General features: G+C 37.0%; 1 protein-coding gene across 4 annotated transcripts in view; it reads right to left on the reverse strand.

The window, feature by feature from the left end:
* The window catches only part of ANO3 (anoctamin 3), a 448,518-nt gene that overhangs the window by 162,033 nt on the left and 265,215 nt on the right, over positions 1 to 21,270 (reverse strand). The window contains exon 1 of one of the 4 annotated variants that reach the window (XM_053562434.1): positions 16,421 to 16,551. The exons of the other annotated variants lie outside the window; for them this stretch is intronic. The gene's annotated coding sequence lies outside the window, so the exon portion shown is untranslated. Of the gene's footprint in view, positions 1 to 16,420; positions 16,552 to 21,270 lie in introns of those variants that run through there. 4 annotated transcript variants of the gene reach the window in all.

Below are 21,270 nucleotides of genomic sequence, written 5' to 3' on the forward strand. Positions count from 1 at the left end.
CTCCAGATGAAGGGATCAAAGTTTCTGGCACTGAATTACTGCTCAGTACGTATCACTACCAGTACCCTTGACTATGCACATGGAAATTAGGAAAATTCACATATGTTCCAAAGCAAACTTTTCCCAAACTATCAGGTGTTTACTATTAATCATGTACTTAGAGAAGGTGGAGAATGAAATAACCTTCATAACAAGATCAATTTGATCTGTTGAGGAAAGTATTGGCTTCTGCAGAAAAGATAAGCCTTAGGTTGTATTCCTTGCATTTGCAGAAAATCACTTTTTACGACCTGGCAGTCTTGTTCCCCTTTGCTTTCCTTTAAAAGTTCTATCAATAAGACAAAAATCTTTTTAGACTCGGGAAGAGGAAGATATTTACTAATATCATAAGCAGATGAACTTATCATGTTGGTTAACAATAATATACTCAAGAGTGCAAATGATGGGAGGCTGAGGCAAGAGAATCTCTTAAGCTCAAGAGTTTGAGGTTACTGTGAGCTGTGTCACCTCGGCACTCTATCAAGGGCAACATAGTGAGGCTCTGTCTCAAAAAACAAAAAAGAGAGTACAAACGAATTAAGTCATGTTAGAATCTTTGGAAAGTTGGCATTGAAAATATAACATGAAATATTCATGCCTGTTTTTCCAGGAGCATAGCTTGTTCCAGCACCAGACTTATTCTTGCTTTTAAAATTTAGATATTTATAAAGAGCTAAATATAATATAGTTAAACCTATGAGAATAATTTAATATTGTGGCTCTTGCTATTTCTACTTGTGCAGGCTTTTTTGATGTTGGTATGTTTGTTTCCTATCCTGCAGCAGGACAGGTCAGAACAAAACCACTGGATCTTAATCATTCTTTAGTCATAGGCAGTATTTCTAGAAAAACACACACACTTATGTATTCAAATAATTATGTATAAAATTTCAGGGGTTCATAGATTCCTTGGAGCTCTTGTGGGAGGTCCCTTAGAGGTCCATGGATACCAGGCTCAGAACCTCTGGATCAGGCAAACTCTTATAATCCCTTTAGTTCGAGAAGTAGCTGCCTCTTGCAAGCAAAGCTCCCCCTGGCAAGTCTTGGCAGACAGGAGTTAAATCGCTCACATAAAATCCTCTAATCATTTTAGAAGTACCACAGCTGAAATAATAGTGCAGCCATGTGAATTTTTAAGAAAGATGGGCATTAGTGGAGGCAAGTGGAAGCATTCATATTTCTTCAATATTTTTGAGAATAGCATGACTTGTAGTTGAGACATCAAAGATGAATACTCACATCTATTCCCTATCTCACATCTATTCCCTATCTCATATTATTGTGCACCAATAATTAAGGTTTAACCATGTGTATTTATAAAATGTTGATAACAAGGCCATGTATTACTTCTCTACAAAATTGTGAAGATGGTGGCTGATGTACATAAAAACTAGTGAGCGTTCCAGACTTCTTAGGTATACGTACATAACATGTATAAATGGTTTTTATTTATTTATTTATTTTGAGATGGAGTTTCACTTTGTTGCCCTCGGTAGAGTGCCGTGCATCACAGCTCACAGCAACCTCCAGCTCTGTGTCTTAGGCCACTCTCTCACCTCAGCCTCCCAAGTAGCTGTGACTACAGGTGCCTGCCACAACACCTGGCTGTTTTTTTGTTGCAGTTTGGCCAGGGCCAGGTTTGATCCCGCAACCCTCGGTATATGGGGCCAGCACCCTACTCACTGAGCCACAGGCACCACCCGTATAAATGATTTTTAAAACTACAGACCACCTCTTGGATATTTTTTTATATTTCACTTTTATTTATTTTTATTTTATTTTTTGAAACAGATTCTCACTCTGTGCCCTGGGGAGAGTTGAAGCATCTTAGTTCACAATCTCAAACTCTTGAGCTCCTTAAACTCAAGGGCAATCCTCTTGCCTTAGTCTCCCAAATAGCTGGATAGCTGGGACAACAGGTGGTCACCACAATGCTGGGCTAGTTTATACACACACACACACAGATTTTTTTTATATATATAAAATTTTATATATATATATATATATATTTTTTTAGTAGAAACAGGGTCTCGCTTTTTGCTTAGGCTGGTCTCTACCTCCTAAGCTCAGTCAATCCACCTGCTTCGGCTTCCCGAAGTGCTAGGATTATAAGTGTGAGCCACTGAGCCTGGCCTGCACTTTTTATATTAAAAAAGACATTGCCAAAATTTTACTCTAAAAAAATAACGTGTTGATTATGTTTTTTCCTAACATACATTAAAATAATATCCTGTTAACATTTTTAAGTTGTTATTGTGCATCTTAAAAATTATTTTGAAAATTATGCTTTGGCAAACATAACAAGCCACTAAATACCTCAGCTTAAATTAAACGTATTCTGGGTTTATTCAGTATTTTTCTTGGCTAAAAACTCAAAGACATACTCCTAAGAACAATAAAACACAAATACAGTCTAGTATGGGCGTAGAGGGAGGTGTGAGGGGGGAGGATGATTGGTAGAAGGAGGGAGGGTGTCAGGCCAGATCTCACCTAATGAACCCACTGTGAGGGTGTCTAACACGCCCCCCGGGTGAGGGGCTCTTCTACAAACAGAACTGTACCCTGGAAGTGAGAACAATGCAACCTAAAAATCTGTACCCTCATATTAATTTGAAATAAAAAAACAAATTAAAACAAAATAAAGACTGGTGCTACTGTCTCAGCTCCAGAGGTGGAGTAGCATGTGTCTTTCCTAGCATGTAAAATCTGTGTCTCTATTTAATGACCACAGTATTTTGAAACTATCAAAAAGCCATAGGTAATTCATCATTTAAAAAATAAAAATAAAAATCATAAGATTAGATTGGGCAGGCCATTAGTCTGGAAACCAGAAAAACTGGCTTTCTGCTGCTCATAGACTAATGTGAATCTCCGATAATGCGCCTCTGTGTTGGAAGACAAACACGGGGCTGTAACTCTGTGACAGATCTGGAAGGTCATTAAAACACTGCTTATCTCTTAGCCAATATTGTCCCTGAGAGTGTGTACAGAAGTTCTTTGCAGTATGCTTCTGTGTGGACAGTAACCAAATGTGTCAATATACGTACAAGGATGGACCCAAGGAACATATCATAAAAGTGTGATTATTAACATTATTAACATTCAGAAGTGTGAATTTTGTTAACTGACAAAGCAATCTCTCACACACGCACATACACAAATCTAGTGGGCTCAGGAATCATTTTGTGCTACCTGTTGAAGAAATAATAAGGCATCTATCCTTCAATAAATCTCTTTTACACACATGTGTCTACTCAGTCTCAGAACTCATTCAAGTTACTGGAAATAGAGAACCAAAAGGCAAATGAAAGACAAAACGAGTGCTAACACTAAGAATTTGGAACACCTGTTATGTGCTGAGAATTGTGCCTGATTTTCAAACCTTAGCTCTTTCTATCATATGGGAACCGCAGAAGCCTAGTATTAGAAGTTTGTCCTTCGGAGGTAGAGAGGCTTGGATTTGAATTCTGGTTCTGCTTCTTCACTAGCTATATGGACTTGAATTTTCCTAGTCTTTGTCTTCATTAGTTTTTTCACTCATGAAGTAGGACAAATATTCCCTATAATCTAGAATTATACTCAACATAAACTATTGATTTAGTGTTCTTCTACCTTATTTACCATTTTAGGAGAGGGTAAAAAACAGCGAACATCATAGAAATGGCCTCACAAATTCAGTCATGAGGATAAATGAATTGATTCGCCTAAAATTTATTAGTAGACAGTTAAAGCACTATACTTACTGCTGTAATTATTAAATGGTGATGCTTTGGGTGGACAACAGGATGACAAACACATATACACAAAAGAAAAGAATTTTAATAAAATAAGTGGCAGGTATTACATGACAAATGACTTTCTGGCATGTAATAAACATTTTGAACTATGTTTAAAGAAGGGACTGCCATCAAAGAAGTTAAATATAGGGAGCTACCTTGGAAGCTGGGGCTGGGTAAAGGTAGCTTTACTGAATATTTAAGTTTTACTAATCAGACAATATATAAGTAGAACAACCCACAAGATAAGGTGTGTGCAAATTTAAAAAACGTAAGAAAAGAGGCAAGAGAATCCCGTAAGCCCAAGAGTTAGAGGTTGCTGTGAGCCGTGTGACACCACGGCACTCTACCCGAGGGCGGTACAGTGAGACTCTGTCTCTACAAAAAAAAAAAAAAAAAAAAAAGTAAGAAAAATAAGATGAGATTGTGCCCTGTTTAAGAAAAAGCATCTCTCAACCCTCATTTTGGAGTTGAAACAGAATAACTGAAATAGAGCAGAACATATAGCTCAGCTTGCTAATGCTAATAAGAACTCTTAGCCTCATTCATTCTAATGCTTCCAGGAGAAGCTAATTGTATCAAGCATCATTTGAATTCCAGACAACTAAGCTATTCCTACTCCATGGCCAGTGGCCCATAATCAATATATTTTTTTCTTGTCCATTTTAGAGTGGGAAACTCTGGAAAACAGAAGAGCCCTTGTGCTTATTAGGATTGGCATAGGTTTAAGAAGTTACATGTAGGATGCAGAAAGTCTACCAAACTGTACTTATGAACAAATTAAGTCTCGTTAACATAAGTTACTATTTAATAAATGATGTATGTGTAATTGAATGTTTGCTTTTAAGTTTTGGTATTTTTATTTATCTTTTTTTCTTTCTTCTTTTTATTAATATTAAATCACAGCTGTGTACATTAATGCGATCATGGGGCACCATACATTAGTTTTATAAACAGTTTGACACATTTTCATCACAATGGTTAGCATAGCCTTCCTGGCATTTTCTTAGTTATTGTGTTAAGACAATTATATTCTACATTTACTAAGTTTCACATGTACCCTTGTAAAATGCACGGCAGGTGTAATCCCACCAATCACCCTCCCTCTGCCCATCCTCTCCCCTCCCTCCCCTCCCTCTCCCCATTCCCCACATTCTTAGGTTATAACTGGGTTATAGCTTTCATAGGAAAGCAAAAAAATAGTTTCATAGTAGGGCTGAGTACATTGGATACTTTTTCTTCCATTCTTGAGATACTTTACTAAGAAGAATATGTTCCAGCTCCGAAAACTTCAGAAAATTATAACTTATAGGGCTGCTTTAAGTTCAGTGCTGTCTTGAAAGAAATGGAAGTGGGAATAGAGGAGGGTTCTGTGAAGAAAATTCAACTGTTTTCTGTCTGGGGACAAATTGTGTTCAAAAACAAATTTTCTTATGGTTATCTTAACCAAAATGATAATGAAGCAGCAGGGACATGATTGCTGTTTCCTATTCCTAAGACTTCTTGGGGCCTCTTGGTCAGGAAGCCCTCTCATACCTTGTTTCCATTTTCTGAATACCCTTCCTTACATGGATTATTTTTTTCTCAAACGCAGCTTCTGCCAGCATTCAAAAGTTGCTTTTAAATTTTCAGATATTTGTGACCCAGTTGACTTCACATTAGTGACTTGAGAATTCAGTGGTTTTTAAAGATCATTTCTTAAATACGCATTTAATTGTGTGAAGGTAGAAGCTACATCTCTGTTGATTACAACTCTTTATGTGGTGTTTTGTCTAGTATCTGTTACATGGTGAGTGGACAGGCCAGACAGATTAGATAGGAAAGTTAGTAAACACATGGAATAAATCATTGTCGAAACCTATATATGACTCTTAATATCATTAAATGCTCAGCCTCACAAACAGCCTTCATTGGAAAAAGCTCCACTGCTGCACCATTTCCATAAATCCCTTACAAGTCACAGAAAGAGGGGAAAATGCACAGGAATATACACACAATATGAGCAGGCAACAATACAACATGAATTTTATAACAGTCTCTGCACACTAGGTCCATATTCCCAGTCATGATTCACAGCAGATGAATTTAAATAGGATAAATAATCAGCTTTATGAATGGTTTTGAAGAGCTACAGTTTTGACATTGCTTTGTAGTTTCCTGCATTTAAGAACTGCCATAGTGTAGCAATAAAGAATGACTGAAATGATACAGGGTATTAACTTCTATTCTTGTTTTGTGTTCTGAATTATGATCAGTTTGGGGAATAATCCACGAGCTGATGAGAAAAACGTACACTCAATTGTATTGGGGTGGAGTGTTTGTATATATCTGTTAAGCCCATTTGTTCTAAAGTCTTGTTTGAGCCCATTGCTTCTTTGTTTAGTTTCTACTTGGAGGATCTGTCCAGGCAAACACATTTAGCAACAGGCCAATTAAAACACTTCTCAAGGTGAGTCAGCAAGTGTCATTTTTCAATGTGGCAATGCTAAGGTCCCTGGTAAACATTTCCTTCATTTCTCTTATTATGGGAAAATTTGCCAAATTTGGAAAGAAGATGTGGTTTGGGGAGAGGATAAGTTGTTGGCATGTGGTTGGTCTAGTCGCTGGCTAGATGGCCGGGGGGAGGGTGCAGTATTTGTCGTTAGTTCTGAAGTCACAGGGATCTTGGCTTCCTTTTTCTACATTTGCTTCTCTGAAGAATTTAACTTTATTTTATTATTTGAGATAGAATTACTTAATTTGTAGTCTCTATCCTGACTTACTAGGAATCCAGTCTCTCAGGATCATACAGCCATAACTCCTAAATATTGAGCTGTAAAGCACTAAAGCCTTAACTTTGCATTTTGTCAGTTATAAGGTCTTGGCAATCTGGTTTGGTATCCAGAGTTAAGAGTTCATAATAAAAAGGGTGTGCATATTTCCAAGCAAGGGGAGAGGGCAAGACAGAAAGAGAAAGGAGAGAATGCAACAGTGTTTGAGTTAAAAGATTGTTGTGACTAATTTCTTAGAGACTTTGAAGCCAAGAAATCATAAGTCACCAAAAGGTCTTTGAAAATTATGTTGGTGTCTGCAGAGCAATAGGAAATGCATTAAAATGGTGATGAGGAGACGCAGCATCACAGATGATTCTTTAAGATAGTATTCAACAAATATTTTGTACATGCTACTTCTTTTCCACTAAATGCCTCTCTTCCTGCAGCCTGCTTTGAGCTTTAAGATCCTATCAAATGAAGATGACAGAGTCAAAGGTTCAGGCTATACATAGTTGTAGTTTCTGTAAGCACTGTCCCTGTCCCACAGTCTCTTTTTTTTACAGATGGCTATTTTTCATTCACTGAGGAAAATACTCTAATTCAGTGTCAAAAATGCTCGTAGTTTCTGCAAAACTCTTAAGATCTCATATCAGGATGAAAAAAAATCCCTTGAAGGCAGTATTAAGAATATCTTCTCATTACCAAAGGAAGAACTGCTTACCTTATAAAAACTAAAACAAAAATTTACATCTACAAACACATAAATGATTTGAGCACTTTGATAAAGTTATTGAAAACATTGCTTTCCAATGAAGTGCCATCCCACATAAAAACATAGTGTCAGTTCAGAAGCTTCTGCTTACGAAGCTTAAACATATATGCTTCTAGTTATTTAATTCCTCTTATAATTATTTAAAATAAATAAAATTCCAGGGCTGGAGATGGTGCCTCATGCCTATGATCCTAGCACTCTGGGAGGCCCAGAAGGGAGGATAGCTTGAGGTCAGGAGTTAAAGACCAGCCTGAAAAAGAGGAAGGCCCTATCTCTACCAAAACCAGAATAAATTATCCCAACATGGTGGCACACACCTGTAGTCCAGCTACTCTCCACTAGGGAGGCTAAAGAAGGAGGATCTCCTGCATCCAGGAGTTGGAGATTGTAGTGAGCTATGATGATGCTACTGTATTCTATGTGGGTGAGAGAGTGAGATTCTGTCTCAAAAACAAATAAATAAACAAATAAAATAAGTAAATTTCCCAAAGAACATTTGCTTTATTGATAGTACATTTAAAAAAAGACAAGCTAAATATACTTTCAGATAGTATAATGAAATAAAGACAAATAGAATTCAATCATATACATATATAAATGTCCCTTACATGCAGATAGGAAATTATCTGAAGTAGATATCTAAAATTTCTAAGGAGGATGTTTTCTAAGATACAGAGAAAAATATCTGTATTCGACTTACTTCTAAGTGGGAAAATTTAAATTAAAAGGCATAGTTGAAAGCATTCTATGAAACCTGTCACTAATCGCAAGCATAATTTCCATCCTGTTCAGTGTGATTCAAGAAACACTGAGCAGGCAGAGAGACTTGAGCGTGTCTGAAATAGTACATGAGGGAGGCTGATCTCTGTTTACGGCTTGGGTTCTGCTTGCCTTTAGAACTTTCTCAGAGCAAGAATAGATGCTTACTTTGTTCACAGACATTCTTCTCCTTTTTTGCTTTCTCAATTCCCTGTGGTTCATTGTTTTCCAATGCCTTAATTGATTCTTTCAGCTCCATGTAATACTTTAGGACAGTGGTTCTCAACCTTCCTGATGCCGTATGATGTATTTTCATTGTTAAAAGGGGTTGCGACCCACAGGATTAGGACGGCTGCTTTAGGAGAAACTTTATCAGTAGAGTCCATGCTAGACAGGCTAAAGCCTCTTCAAACACATTTCATCATTTACTAAGTGGTGTAGGGAGAGGCTAGCTCTCTGGTATCAGCATCCTCGATCCTTTTGTTTTAGGTTATAAACATACAGCACACGCACCACTGATGACCCTCTACTCATCATCTCCTTTATTTTCCTATCTAACATCCCACCTTTGGAGATCAGGGGACAAAGCAGAATTTGCTATCTACACCACAGAGGAAAATGAGGACAAGATACACTATGCAGTGAACCTCTTGTCCCAGTTCATTCATTTGCTCCTTCGACTGCTCCTTTCCTTGACCTTGAGCCCACTCTTGTTTTCACTCCTAATCAAACAACCTGTGAGTAAGGCCAGCATGACGGTTGTGTTCTTGGATCAAGTACTAAACCTCTAAAATCCTTGATTTTTTCATCTGTAATAATGTAAGTACATTTTCTCTATGTTGCAATTACTATATGGTGGCATTATTCTAAATTTTTCTTGCTTTTTTTTTTTTTTTTTGAGACAGAGTCTTGCTATGTCACCCTTGGTAGAGTGCTGTAGCGTCACAGCTCACAGCAACCTCACACTCTTGGGCTTAAGCAATTCTCTCACCTCAGCCTCCCAAATAGTTGGAACTATAGGCACCTGCCACAATGCCTGGCTATTTTTGTTGTTGTTGCAGTTGTCATTGTTGATTTTTGCTGGCCCGGGCTGTGTTCAAACCCACTAGCCTTGATGTAAGTGGCTGGTACCCTACCCACTGAACTACGGGCACCACCCCATTCTAAGTTTTTCAATGTATACTCATTCACAGATTCCTCGCCTCACAAATACTCAGTGAGGTGAATATTATTACCTAACTCCAGACCATCAGATTTTGTAGACAGGGAATCTGAGCCATTGAAAATTTAAACAATTTTCCAATGTCACACAGGATGTAAGTGGCAGTGCCAGGATTGAGATACATGTGTCCTAATTCTAGGGACAACATTCTAAAAGATACCAAGTTATGTTGAAAGATTTATATTTATAAAAGGATGATAAAATTATCTATATTACTTATGTTTATCATGTAAAGCATTATGTACTGTTTGGCACATAATTATCTGCTCAATTAATTTTAGAGTTACCTTTATTATTTTAAATTTTTATTTGTACTTAGCATTACTATGAAATACATAAAGGACCACTGCCTGAAACTTTGTGTTTCATAAACAAAAGCCTGGCATTATGTGTCCTTAAGAATCAAACTGAAGTGTTCGTTACATCCACTGAAAAGTCCATTTTGTCATTTATGTACAAATTACATATGGAAGCCAAGTTAATTGACATCCTATCTTCAAATTGGTTTGAATACTGTTATAGCTCCCCCAGCAGCTGCTCAGTTGGCTGCCTGTGTGATCCAGCTTAGTGTTGAAAGTGTTTTTTAAGTTTGAAGTTCGTGTTTATGGGTATGAGGCATCAGAGGCTCCTGAATAAGACTTGTTATATACATCCCTCCTGTCCTTATTCCTGTGCTCTCTCTCCAGCCTGTTTGTCTCCACACTGTGTGCTACACAGAGTGAGTCTCTTGCTTCGGCCCCTGCCTCCACATACTCGAGTGCAAACTCTGTACCTTTGCTCATCCTTTCCCCCCAATTGTGCTAACCCTTCCCTCAGCTATTGGCAATCACGTTTTCAATGCCCTTTTATTTTTTTCCAATTTATGCATTTGTTTTCTCAATAATGTATGATTGATAGAAAATAAAGAGAAAATAAAAGCACTGCTAGCAGTAACAGTTCAGAGATAATCGTTAGTACAAGTTCAGAGTTGTCTTGTCTCTCATTCTCTCCTTTCCAGTCCCCAAAATACAGATTGAGCTGTATGCGTGTCTGAACATATTTTATAAATTACATAACACAATATATAATACAGACATATACAGAAGTTTGTACATGCTGTTTTGAAAATGTTCTTATTCAGCAGCGACCCATGTATATTCATTACAAATCATCCAGATTCTTTCATTTCCAAATGGCAGAAGTCTATTTTGAACCAAGCAACCATAGCTTCTTCCTAATCACGAAAGGATTTTTTTGGTTCGTATAATAAAAATTTTTCAGCTATCAACCCCTAAAATGTCCCAAGCTACTTGCTTTAAGAACTAATAGTTCCAAAGATCCAAATGCAATTGCTGGGACTTCCACTCTCCTATTATTTCTCATCTCCATCCTCCATCTCTTTTTTTTTTTTTTTATTGTTGGGGATTCATTGAGGGTACAATAAGCCAGGTTACACTGATTGCAATTGTTAGGTAAAGTCCCTCTTGCAATCATGTCTTGCCCCCATAAAGTGTGACACACACCAAGGCCCCACCCCCCTCCCTCCGTCCCTCTTTCTGCTTCCCCCTCCCCATAACCTTAATTGTCATTAATTGTCCTCATATCAAAATTGAGTACATAGGATTACAGCCTAAATGCCCACCAACCAAGGAATGGATTAACAAGCTGTGGTATATGTATACCATGGAATACTATTCAGCCATTAAAAAAAAAATGGAGACTTTACATCCTTCGTATTAACCTGGATGGAAGTGGAAGACATTATTCTTAGTAAAGCATCACAAGAATGGAAAAGCATGCATCCTCCATCTCTTAATTCTGCTTTTACTTGCTTGTGTTTGTGTTTGCTTTTTAAAAATTTCATTCTTTCCTATTGTTAAAAAATTTAGACAAGATAAATTTGACAAAGTTTATTTGAGCAAAGAATAATTCATGAATTGAACAACACTCAAAACTGGGAGAGGTTCAGAGAACTCAACTCCAGGCCTGTGAGCAGTGAGCTTTCATAGTCTCGACGTGGAAGGAAAGGAAAGAAATCTCCTGACTGGCTAAAGATAAGCATTTGCTTTAATTGTGTTTACTATAATGAGAGAGTCTTAGTTACATAGCTATCAGCAATTGGCTATTTGGGAATGAGGCTAAGTTTTTTGTTTTGTTATTTTTTATTTCAAACCAGTTATAAGAAATGCTTCCAAATTAAGTTGTGGTTTGCTTGTATAAGAGTTCTAGATACAGGGTTATGGCCTACTGCATATTTTGCTTAAATACTTCTAAAAAATTTTTTCTTCCTACGGTGGGGAGGAAGCATCTTTCCCCTGTATAGATTTTGGGAGAACTTTTCAGGGTGGAACTCAGCTTGAGAAACTTGCCCATCACTGGATTGATCATTCTAGCCAAAGGGACCGAGAATTCTGATTGACTTGGTTAGGGCAGGAAAAGAGGGCCAGCAAAGGAAGAAATGTTTGAGTGACACAGCAGGAAATGTCCACCACATCTCTCCACATCAATACATTAAGTTGCATCTAATTTCACCTGGGAAGGCCAGAAAACAAAGGCTATTCTAGGTTAGAGTGATTATTTTCATCTTGTTTTAGTACAAATAATATATGAGATTGAGAATACATGATACTGGAGCTTTTCCAACTTTTTCTTGATTTTCATAAAGGATTTCTTGAAGTCGCTCATGTCAGAGAATCCCAGAACTAGGTCTCACCACCCTTGATATGGTGTTTCCTAGGCATGGGGGACACCACAAGTTTATATTCTCATATTTTATTATGTTATGCCATCAGCCCACTTTGAGGATTAGTGGTGCAGGTTGGTCATGTCCCAAGGTACTTTCGTATCTCAGCAGCTAGGACGATGGCCACATACACTGGGGCTGGCGGGTTTGAACATGGCCAGGCCTGCCAAACAACAATGACAACTATAACAAAAATAAAAAATAGTCGGGCATTGTGGTGAGCGCCTGTAGTCCCAGCTATGTAGGAGGCTGAGGCAAGAGAATTGCTTAAGCCCAAGAGTTTGAGGTTGCTGTGAGCTATGATGCCATAGTACTTACTGAGGGCAACATGGTGAGAGTCTGTCTCAAAAAAAAAAAAAGCTGAATATTATCCAGTTTTATGGTTATAATGGATATTTTGGCTTGTTTTATTAAATTATTCTTTGTTATGACTCACAATGATGAAATATCCTTGTTCTTACATCTCTCTTAATCTCTCCATTTCTGTTAATTAATACAAATTCCTAGACGTAAAACTACTCAAAAGATTTTACTGATTTTTAAAGACAAGCTTGGTTTCCTCCCTTTCCATAAACTGCGCCTTTGCACTTATTTTTTAATTTCAAATTAATCTGAGAGTGCAAATAATTAGGTTAAATTGCCTGAGTTGGGTGGAGCCTACATTGTAGTTGAGCCTTTCACCCAGGAGGGGCACCTGTTAAGTGAGAGCTCACCAATCTCCCTTCCCTCTTCTCCTCCCCCTACTTGCTTTGAATTATGTTTTCCATGGTGTGCCTTTACCCTCGAAGGCCTCACTAATAACTCGAATCCACCTCACATTGCATTGTTTCCTAACATTTCTCTTTCAGTAGTTCACTCCTTTGACAACTTTATCTTGAGTTCCTGTTATGAGTCAGCCTCTGTGCACAGTACTGAGGTAATTACAAAGAAAAATAATCCACAGTTCTCCTCCACTGAGACAGAGTTAATTTAGTCAGAGAGAGAGACAGAAGGACAAGTAATTACAATTCATGTGATTTATGCTTTAGGGGTAAGAGGTGGGTGAAAGTGCGGTGAGAGCAAAGATGAGGGGACTGTCCAGAAAAAGTAAAATCCTTCATTCAGAGCTACATGCGAATGAATCAGGGAGGTGGTGAGCATTCCTGGGTAGAGGAAATTCCATGCACAAAGACACCTGGGTATCGAAAATGGTGTATTCAAGACCTATTGAGTTGTTGTTTGTCACAGGAGCCATTGGTACTTGGAAGGCTGTATGATGCAAAGATAATTCTTATGCTTCAAAAGTTTGTGAACTGTCTTCCAAAGCCTCTGCTATTATTATCCCTAATCAACTGCACATTTTTTTGAGGAAAAAAAATATTAATTTTGTATCCATTATACCTTGTGTAGTGCCTTGCATGTCCCCATGTGTGCACACAAACATATCAATCAATAATTCAATATATGAATGTCTTTTTAAAGTTAGTTTTCTCAATGAAATGTTTAAATTTAGTAATTTCATAATAATATATATTTTTATTGCAGAAAACAAAATAAAGGTAATAAAAAAATCACCAATACCCTCACTACTATGATGCACTCTCTCTCTCTCTTTCATACATAGACACACACACATAGGCACACACACACCAGTTATTTTGCCTTCTAGCCTGCTTTTAATCACTTCCTTGACCTATTTTCTAGTCCCCAAGTAATCAGTCTCAATGCAGTTTGTAATAACTGCCTCCTCCATGGTTAGACATCTACGGGCTTTCCGTGACTGACCTTGCATGCAAATACTCCTGGCCAACTATCCACATCTTTCAACTGGATTGTTGTAATACCATTGTTCCCCTACCCTCAGGGGTAGAGCCCTCTTACAAAAACAGACATCTGTTCAAAATCCTTTAAACAGAATAGCATGCAACCTCCCCAGCATAGGTCTCTGCTCAGTTCTCTCTCTCCTCCCCTCTCAGCTGCTTAGTCCCTGTGTTCCTGCCACACAGCCCCAGACTTTCTTAAACACATCAGGGATGTTTCCTCCCCAGGGTCCTCACAGAAGTACATCTTCTTCCCCGAATGCCTTTCTCCCACTCTTCCCTTTGATGCCTTCCCATCTTTTGGTTCTTGACCTTAATACCTCCTGAGATACTATTCCCGAGTTGCACCCCTTCTAATACCCTGCACTCATTATGACAATTTGTAAATAGATATTTATATGTAACCAGCTTAGTCCACCTTCTAATCCTCCACCAGACTACATGCTTTGCAAATATAGGGATTTTGCCTGTTCCATTCATCAGTGCACACCCAGACTTAGTCTAGAGTCTGCCATATGATGGCCTGTCAAAATGCAGAATACCCTGAAGACGTTACAGGGAGATTTAACACAGTGGTTCTCAAATGTGGTACCTGCACCAACAGCCTCAGCCTCATCTGGGAACGTGTTAAAAATGCAAATCCTCAGGCCTCAACTTGAGCAATGGTCATCAGAAGCTCTGGGGTGAAGGCCGGTCATCTATTTCTTTAACCAGCCCTGCAGTTTAATGCTGACATTACTAGTTTGATAACCACTGCCATAAGGTATCTGCTTACAAAGGAGACAAACACAACTCGTTTGAAAGTCAATGCAGCCAAAATTTCTTAGAAAGGGGAATTTGAAATGTAAATACCACTGAAAGTAATCTCTAACTTTATTGAGGAAAAAAATGTGCAAGGAGAATTTTCTTTAATTTTTTAATCAAATACTTAGCAATAGTCTGCCTATAAATTTGCTTTTAGATGAACGAAACATACATATTTTATGAATATCAAGTGCAGTCATGCACCACATGGTTTCCTATTAAACAGTCCTCAAATACAAAACCATTTTAATACTGATAAGTGAATATTAATTTAGCTAAAATTAGGGATAAGTATGGAAAAAATTGCATTTCTTCTTTCTCTTAAGGTGGCTCAAAAATGAACTGATCTAGATGATTCATCAGACACTTTGCCTTCAGGGAGAATTTTTCCCATAATGATTTTAGTTCTTTTAAAGGGGACTCAATGGTTTTCCACACTTGGAGTGCATTATGAAGTGAAGCTGCAATTCACTGAACAACAGAGTATCTTGGGATTTCAACAAAGACAGAAAATTAATTTTTGAAGATGATACTTCAGATTGGATTCAAAACACCTGAGTTACCGGACCTGTATAACTACACAGAATGTGGCTCGGAATGCCATGTAACAATGCATGTATCCATGGAAAGAATAAAAATTATGAAGTATAAACATGGTATTAAAACGTACTAAAAATATCCTAAAGCTAAGGGGAAACCAAAATATTAGTTGAATTTCCCTAATCTAATAGGTACTGTTAGGTATGTCATGCTTCTCAGAGCATCTTACATTATTTTCCACCATTTTTATTTACTCAAAGTTATGGGCTCTCTAGATTATCTCATGAAGACGCAAAGCCAAGGCTTTCTGAATAGAATGGAATTATGACAGAGGACAGATTAGTGTTCTCAATAAAAGAAACATTTTTAAATATATGAGCTTTAAATATCCCTTAGTAAAAGTAATTTCCAGAGACTACATTTATTATACCTTTCACAGTCACTGATTTTTGTAATTTAAATAGTATATAGGGAATACTGTAAGTATTTTTTCTTAAAGAAAGGAACATTTATTTCTATACAAAATATTACCCATTTTTAGTGTTCTAATCTTGAACGTAGATATGGAAATTGGCACTCTGCTTCAAATAAAAGGATTTGACATTTTTAAACAAAGAAATAAAAATAAAGACTGAGACAAAATTAAATTTTTTATCACTTTTAAAAGCATAATAAAGAAAAAGACAGCAGGTTGAAAACGTTTGGTTCCCTAGCTTACATCACAGTGACTTTCATGCCTGTGCCAACTGTTTATTTCAACATTTAATGCTATGAAATACGCTTCTTCAAATTCAGATTCTTTTTCTCAGACTATCTACCTCGACGGAAACTACTTAATAAAAAATCTTGGCTATTCCTGAAGAATATTTAAAAATAATCATTTTTACAACTTAAAATAAGTATTCTTAAATTGGAATCAAAAACTATATTAGAGTATAACTTGTAAGTAACTATTTTCATGAAACTAATCATGAAATACATTTAAAAACAATTAAAACTTCAGAGAGGTGGCATTTGTTTTGCATGCAAGATACACAAGGATGCTTAAAAAAGAACACATTTAGATCATACTCTTTCTTATTTTAAAAAATGTCTAGTATTTTGAAGTAACAGATAACCATTATTCCCAATTTTGAGATCAGTATTATTTGGTTATTAATTAGCTTCTCTCTAGATGTTTAAGAAAACAGAAAAGTAAGACAGAATTCCTAGATTAATGCCCTTTAAAACGTACCACCGTCAGAATTCTGGGTTCAGCTGCATTAGGAATCCTTCATTGCTGACAACAGAGTCTCAAATGACAATCTTCTTCAAAGCACTCTTCAGTGTGACAGGGAAAGTTCTCCCTTCCACCGCCTGCTTTTTCCATTAGCTAGAGTGTTACATAGTGAATGCCACGCAAAGCATTTGACTGCAGGGTTTTTAGACAACTCTTTAAATGACTGAGTCTGAATAATGATTTTTATAAAAAGACAACTCATCCCTTGTAAGAAGTTCTGTACTGCTTTTTTTCTTATTAATGTAGTTTAAGGGGTTAGTTTTAGGGTGAAGTAGGGGGCTGCCTTCCTGTGTCATTGGTGAAAATCGTTGATGTGTGACTCACCTAGGAGACATTTATTCAGTGACATTTTGACGATTTTACTGTCAATTATTAATAATTTATCGCATATGTCATTTGAATGAGCTGGACAGATTAACACAGGTGGAAAATAGGTCTCGGTTTGAATTAATAGAGGTCTGGAAACACAATTAACATTTTTAATTGTAATTAAATTACAATTTTAATTACAGGTGAACCAGGTAATTTTTTTTTGATAGCTGAATGGAGTTCGCCAGAATTTCCTCTATGTTTCCCAGCTTTTGAAGAAAATTGCTTCATTTTCTTGTTCACTAGAGAAAGGTACAATGGAAACCTTTTTAGTTTCCAAAAAATACCGAATGTGTTAAAGTTGCCATAGCATTATATTGGCTCTGGGTGAACCCCATGAAATGATTGTTTGTAATCTAAAAGCAACAGAATTAACTGTTAGCTAAAAAATAAATAAACAAATAAAATTGAACAATTTTGCCCTGCTGTGGTTAACATTTACATAATGAGATGCAACAAAGGATTACATTTATTTATGTCAAGAAAGCCTCCGCAGGGCAGCTTGTAATTGGGACTGACATGACACTGACCCTACAAAGCTGCCACTCAATGGATATGGCCTTGAAATGTATCAGCTTGCTAAAAAATTTATTTTCCAGCAGTCTCATAAAATAGAAAAATTAATTTCATAGAATAGTTTTAAACCTCTACACAATAAATGGTAGATTATGTTTAAATTTCCTGTAATATGAAGAGGTTAACATAGCATATAGATTTTCTTTTTTATTGTTTGGAGTTTGTTGAGGGTACAAGAATCAGGACACAGTGATTGAATTTGTTCGGTAAAGTCCCTCTTGTAATCGTGTCCCACCCCCAAGAGATGTGTCATACACCACCGTGATCTCCCATCCCCCTCCCGCCTCCCCTCTCCCCACTCTCTGCTCCATCATTCCTCCCTGCTCCGCACCTTGAAATGACTTGAGATTTTCCCTTACAATGTTATGTATTTGATCATCCATTGGCTTCATACTAGAATTGAGTACATTGGATTCTTACTTCTCCATTCTTGTGATACTTTACTAAGAAGAATGTGTTCCAACTCTATCTAGTACAAAAGATGTAAAGTCTCCATCTCTTTTAATGGCTGAATAGTATTCCCTGGTATACATATACCACAGCTTGTTAATCCATTTCTGGTTGGTGGGCGTTTAGCCTGTTTCCATATTTTGGTGATTGTAAATTGAGCTGGCATATAGATTTTTATAAATAAAAATCCTTAACTGGAATCCTGGAAAGCATAATGTAACAAGTAAACCACCAAAACAACTAACGATAATTAATTTTTAAACCCCACAATGATCAAAAATCATTCAACAAACACAACAATGCTTCATTCTGCAGACATTTTCTTCTCCGTTAACAACAGTAATACTAGGCCAGCCCAGTGACTCACACTTGTAATCCCAACACTCTGGGAGGCCAAGGAGGGTGGATTGCTTGAGCTCAGGGGTTCAAGACCAGCCTATACAATAGTGAGACCCCATCTCTACTAAAAATATAGAAACTGAGGCAAGAAGATTGCTTGAGCCCAAGAACTTGAGGTTGCTGTGAACTATAAAGCCACAGCACTCTAGTCAGAGCGCCAGAGTAAGAATAACTCTGCCTTAGAAAAAAAAAAAACAACAACAGTGATAACTGCTCAAAATATCCCTGTTTTGACTGATTCATTCAGTGGGATGAAGAAGCCTGCATGCCAAAGTGAGGGGAGAAAGAGGATTTGGGGAGATGAATGGCCACAGTCAGGAAGAAAGTTTTGGATGATTTATAGTGTTTCAGGGTCCAAGCACAGGAGCCTCTATTTTGATATTTTTGATTACACATAAAATGCTGAGGAAAAGGATAATATTTGTGCTCCCTAGTGAACACGATCATTTCCCAAGAAAGTGAGCATGGTCTGTCACTCCCTGGTTACCTGTCTGTGGCCTCTGCAGCCCCCGCGTACCTCCATTATGTTCAGTGTGGCACAGTGCCTGACGGTGAGGTCCCTGCACATAATTCCTGACTACTGCATACCAGATGTGTGACAATAACAGCAAAGTTCACTTACACATCTGAGCCTCCATTTCCTCGCCCGTGAAATAGGGGCAAAAACTGACTCCACCACTTACAGTTGTTGTGAGAATAAAAATAATAGAAGTCATCAACAAAATTCCTGGAAGGTCCTGAATACATTTTGGCTGTTGCAATCATTTAATATCATCATCATTATTAATTTGATTAATTAATTAATCCCAACCCAGTGTTCCTTCTGCTACACACACAACCTGGAGGGCTTGAAGGTGGGAGATCAATGAGGTAGATTTGGCTTCGAATACATTCAGATTTCTAATTTGATTAGTTTCTAATCTGATTTCCTTTGTTGCCTTCATATCTAAGCCATTAAATAATTGGTTTGATGTGAGCCTATCATTGATCAAATATATATATATATATATATATCTCAAGCAGAACAATTATCTGTACCATTTAACTGCTATGCTCAGCTTATATGTTAATTTGTTGAATCTACTTTCCTATTCCATAAACATATCTATGTAAAATTTCCACAGATAAGTTATGGCAGCTCTCAAGTTGGAAATAAAAATTTTCCAAGGAGGCTTAGGGCATATACCACCCAAGAGGAACTCTTTAAGCATTCATGGGGAAAACCAATAAATTGGTGATTTGGAAAGCTTCCTATGTGTCTAATTACTGAAACATTAGTGTCCAAATAAAGAAAATAGCTTTGGATCTTGTTTTGTTTCTTTGCATTGCTTATTAAATAAGACTTTCTAAATAGATAGGTACATTTTTTCCTAGTTAGTCTTTCAGGGAACTAAATATATCCACCCCAACTGATCCAATGCTTACCTAATTCTACCATCATAATTAAGATGTATCATGTCATGATCTCCTAGCCCTCTGCTGTAGACATGTTTTGGATGTACACACAGCTCTTGGCAGATGTAGGAGCTTTTGTGGAACTTGGGGAATGAGCTTTTTTCTGTTGGTTTGTATTCTAAAGAACAAGGGGAGTTCCCATGAAATCATGGGCTGTTGTGAGTTACTCACATAATTATTAAAATGTAGAACTGGCCTATTTCAGAGCAAAGTTGTAGGATTTTAGAAAGAGATGAGTAATACCTGTGAGCGTTTTTCCTGTAGTTAACTATGGAGCTGGAGGCAGAAAGGCCAAGGCCTGGAGGCAAAGCCATCTATGCTATTACCTAGCTCTCCTCCTGCCTAGCTCAGAGACTTAGGCGACAAATGCATCTCCTTAATCCCTATTTTCTTCATTGACAAAATGAGAGTACTACCACTTACTGCCATTGAATTATTGTGAAAATGAAATAAGGTAATACACATAAAGTCCTTCCAATAACTTCTGGTGCATAAATGATCAACGATTAAAGAAAAAAGTTGAAATGGTACTCGCAAAGATAATAGGCCTAAAAAAGGTAAAATTCTGAACTGAGTCTGTTTTGTTAATATAGCAAAGTGGAAAGCAGTTTTTGGAAACAGAACCATCATATTTCCAATCCTGGCTCAGTTATTTATTACCTACATGAGATGGGACAATACATATGACTTGCATTTAAGAACACATGACGTTAAGTTTTATGTCATTTGAATTTTGAATGATTCAGTGATAAGCACTATAAACATCTTTTATATAATTGTAAATATTTTCCCTTTGAAAAAGATCTAGATATTTTTATAGAATTGGCATCATACTGCACATACTGTTTTTATAACCACTTTGTTATATAATCATATACTGTGTTCATTTCCTATGATCCTTAAATAGTTTGGAGATCTATTTTTCAACATAGTCTTAGCTGAGTGCATTGCCATTTTTAGTGTCATCTTTTAGTCTTAAAAATATAATGTAAGTGCTTTTCACAACCTACCCCAAATTACAAAGTAAGAAACATCCTTAAACATAATTGTTCGAGCTGACATCTTATTACGTTCTCTGGATAAATTCCTAGAAGTGGGTCAAAGAACAAGATTATGTGAAGGTGACAAATCCTTATTAAGACATAATTTTCCAGAATATTTGGCTCGATACACACATTTGCCAGCAAGGAATAAAAAGTGGTAGCTTATATTAATAGTTCTAATTCTGTGCAAGAAATATTGCTTATATTTGTATTTCTGTAATTACGAGTATTGCTAATCATTTTACACACGAGGTCTGACAAGTAAGTTCACAAACTCATTCTAGCAAAAGTGATACATACTTCACTGCTGAATATCACTACTGTCACCTTCAAAGTACTCTCCTTGGGAAGCTATGCACCAACACCAGCATCTAGTCCACCCTTCAAAGCAATTTTGGAACTTTTTTTCTGGAATGGCCATCACAGTTGTCATTGTATGAGGCAGAATGATTAAGTTTGTGAACTTATCACGGTGTGCTTATACGGCAGCCCTGCACAGCAACTTGGTAAGGT

The sequence above is a fragment of the Nycticebus coucang genome, chromosome 14 (genome assembly GCF_027406575.1).
Source record: "Nycticebus coucang isolate mNycCou1 chromosome 14, mNycCou1.pri, whole genome shotgun sequence".
NCBI lineage: Eukaryota > Metazoa > Chordata > Mammalia > Primates > Lorisidae > Nycticebus > Nycticebus coucang.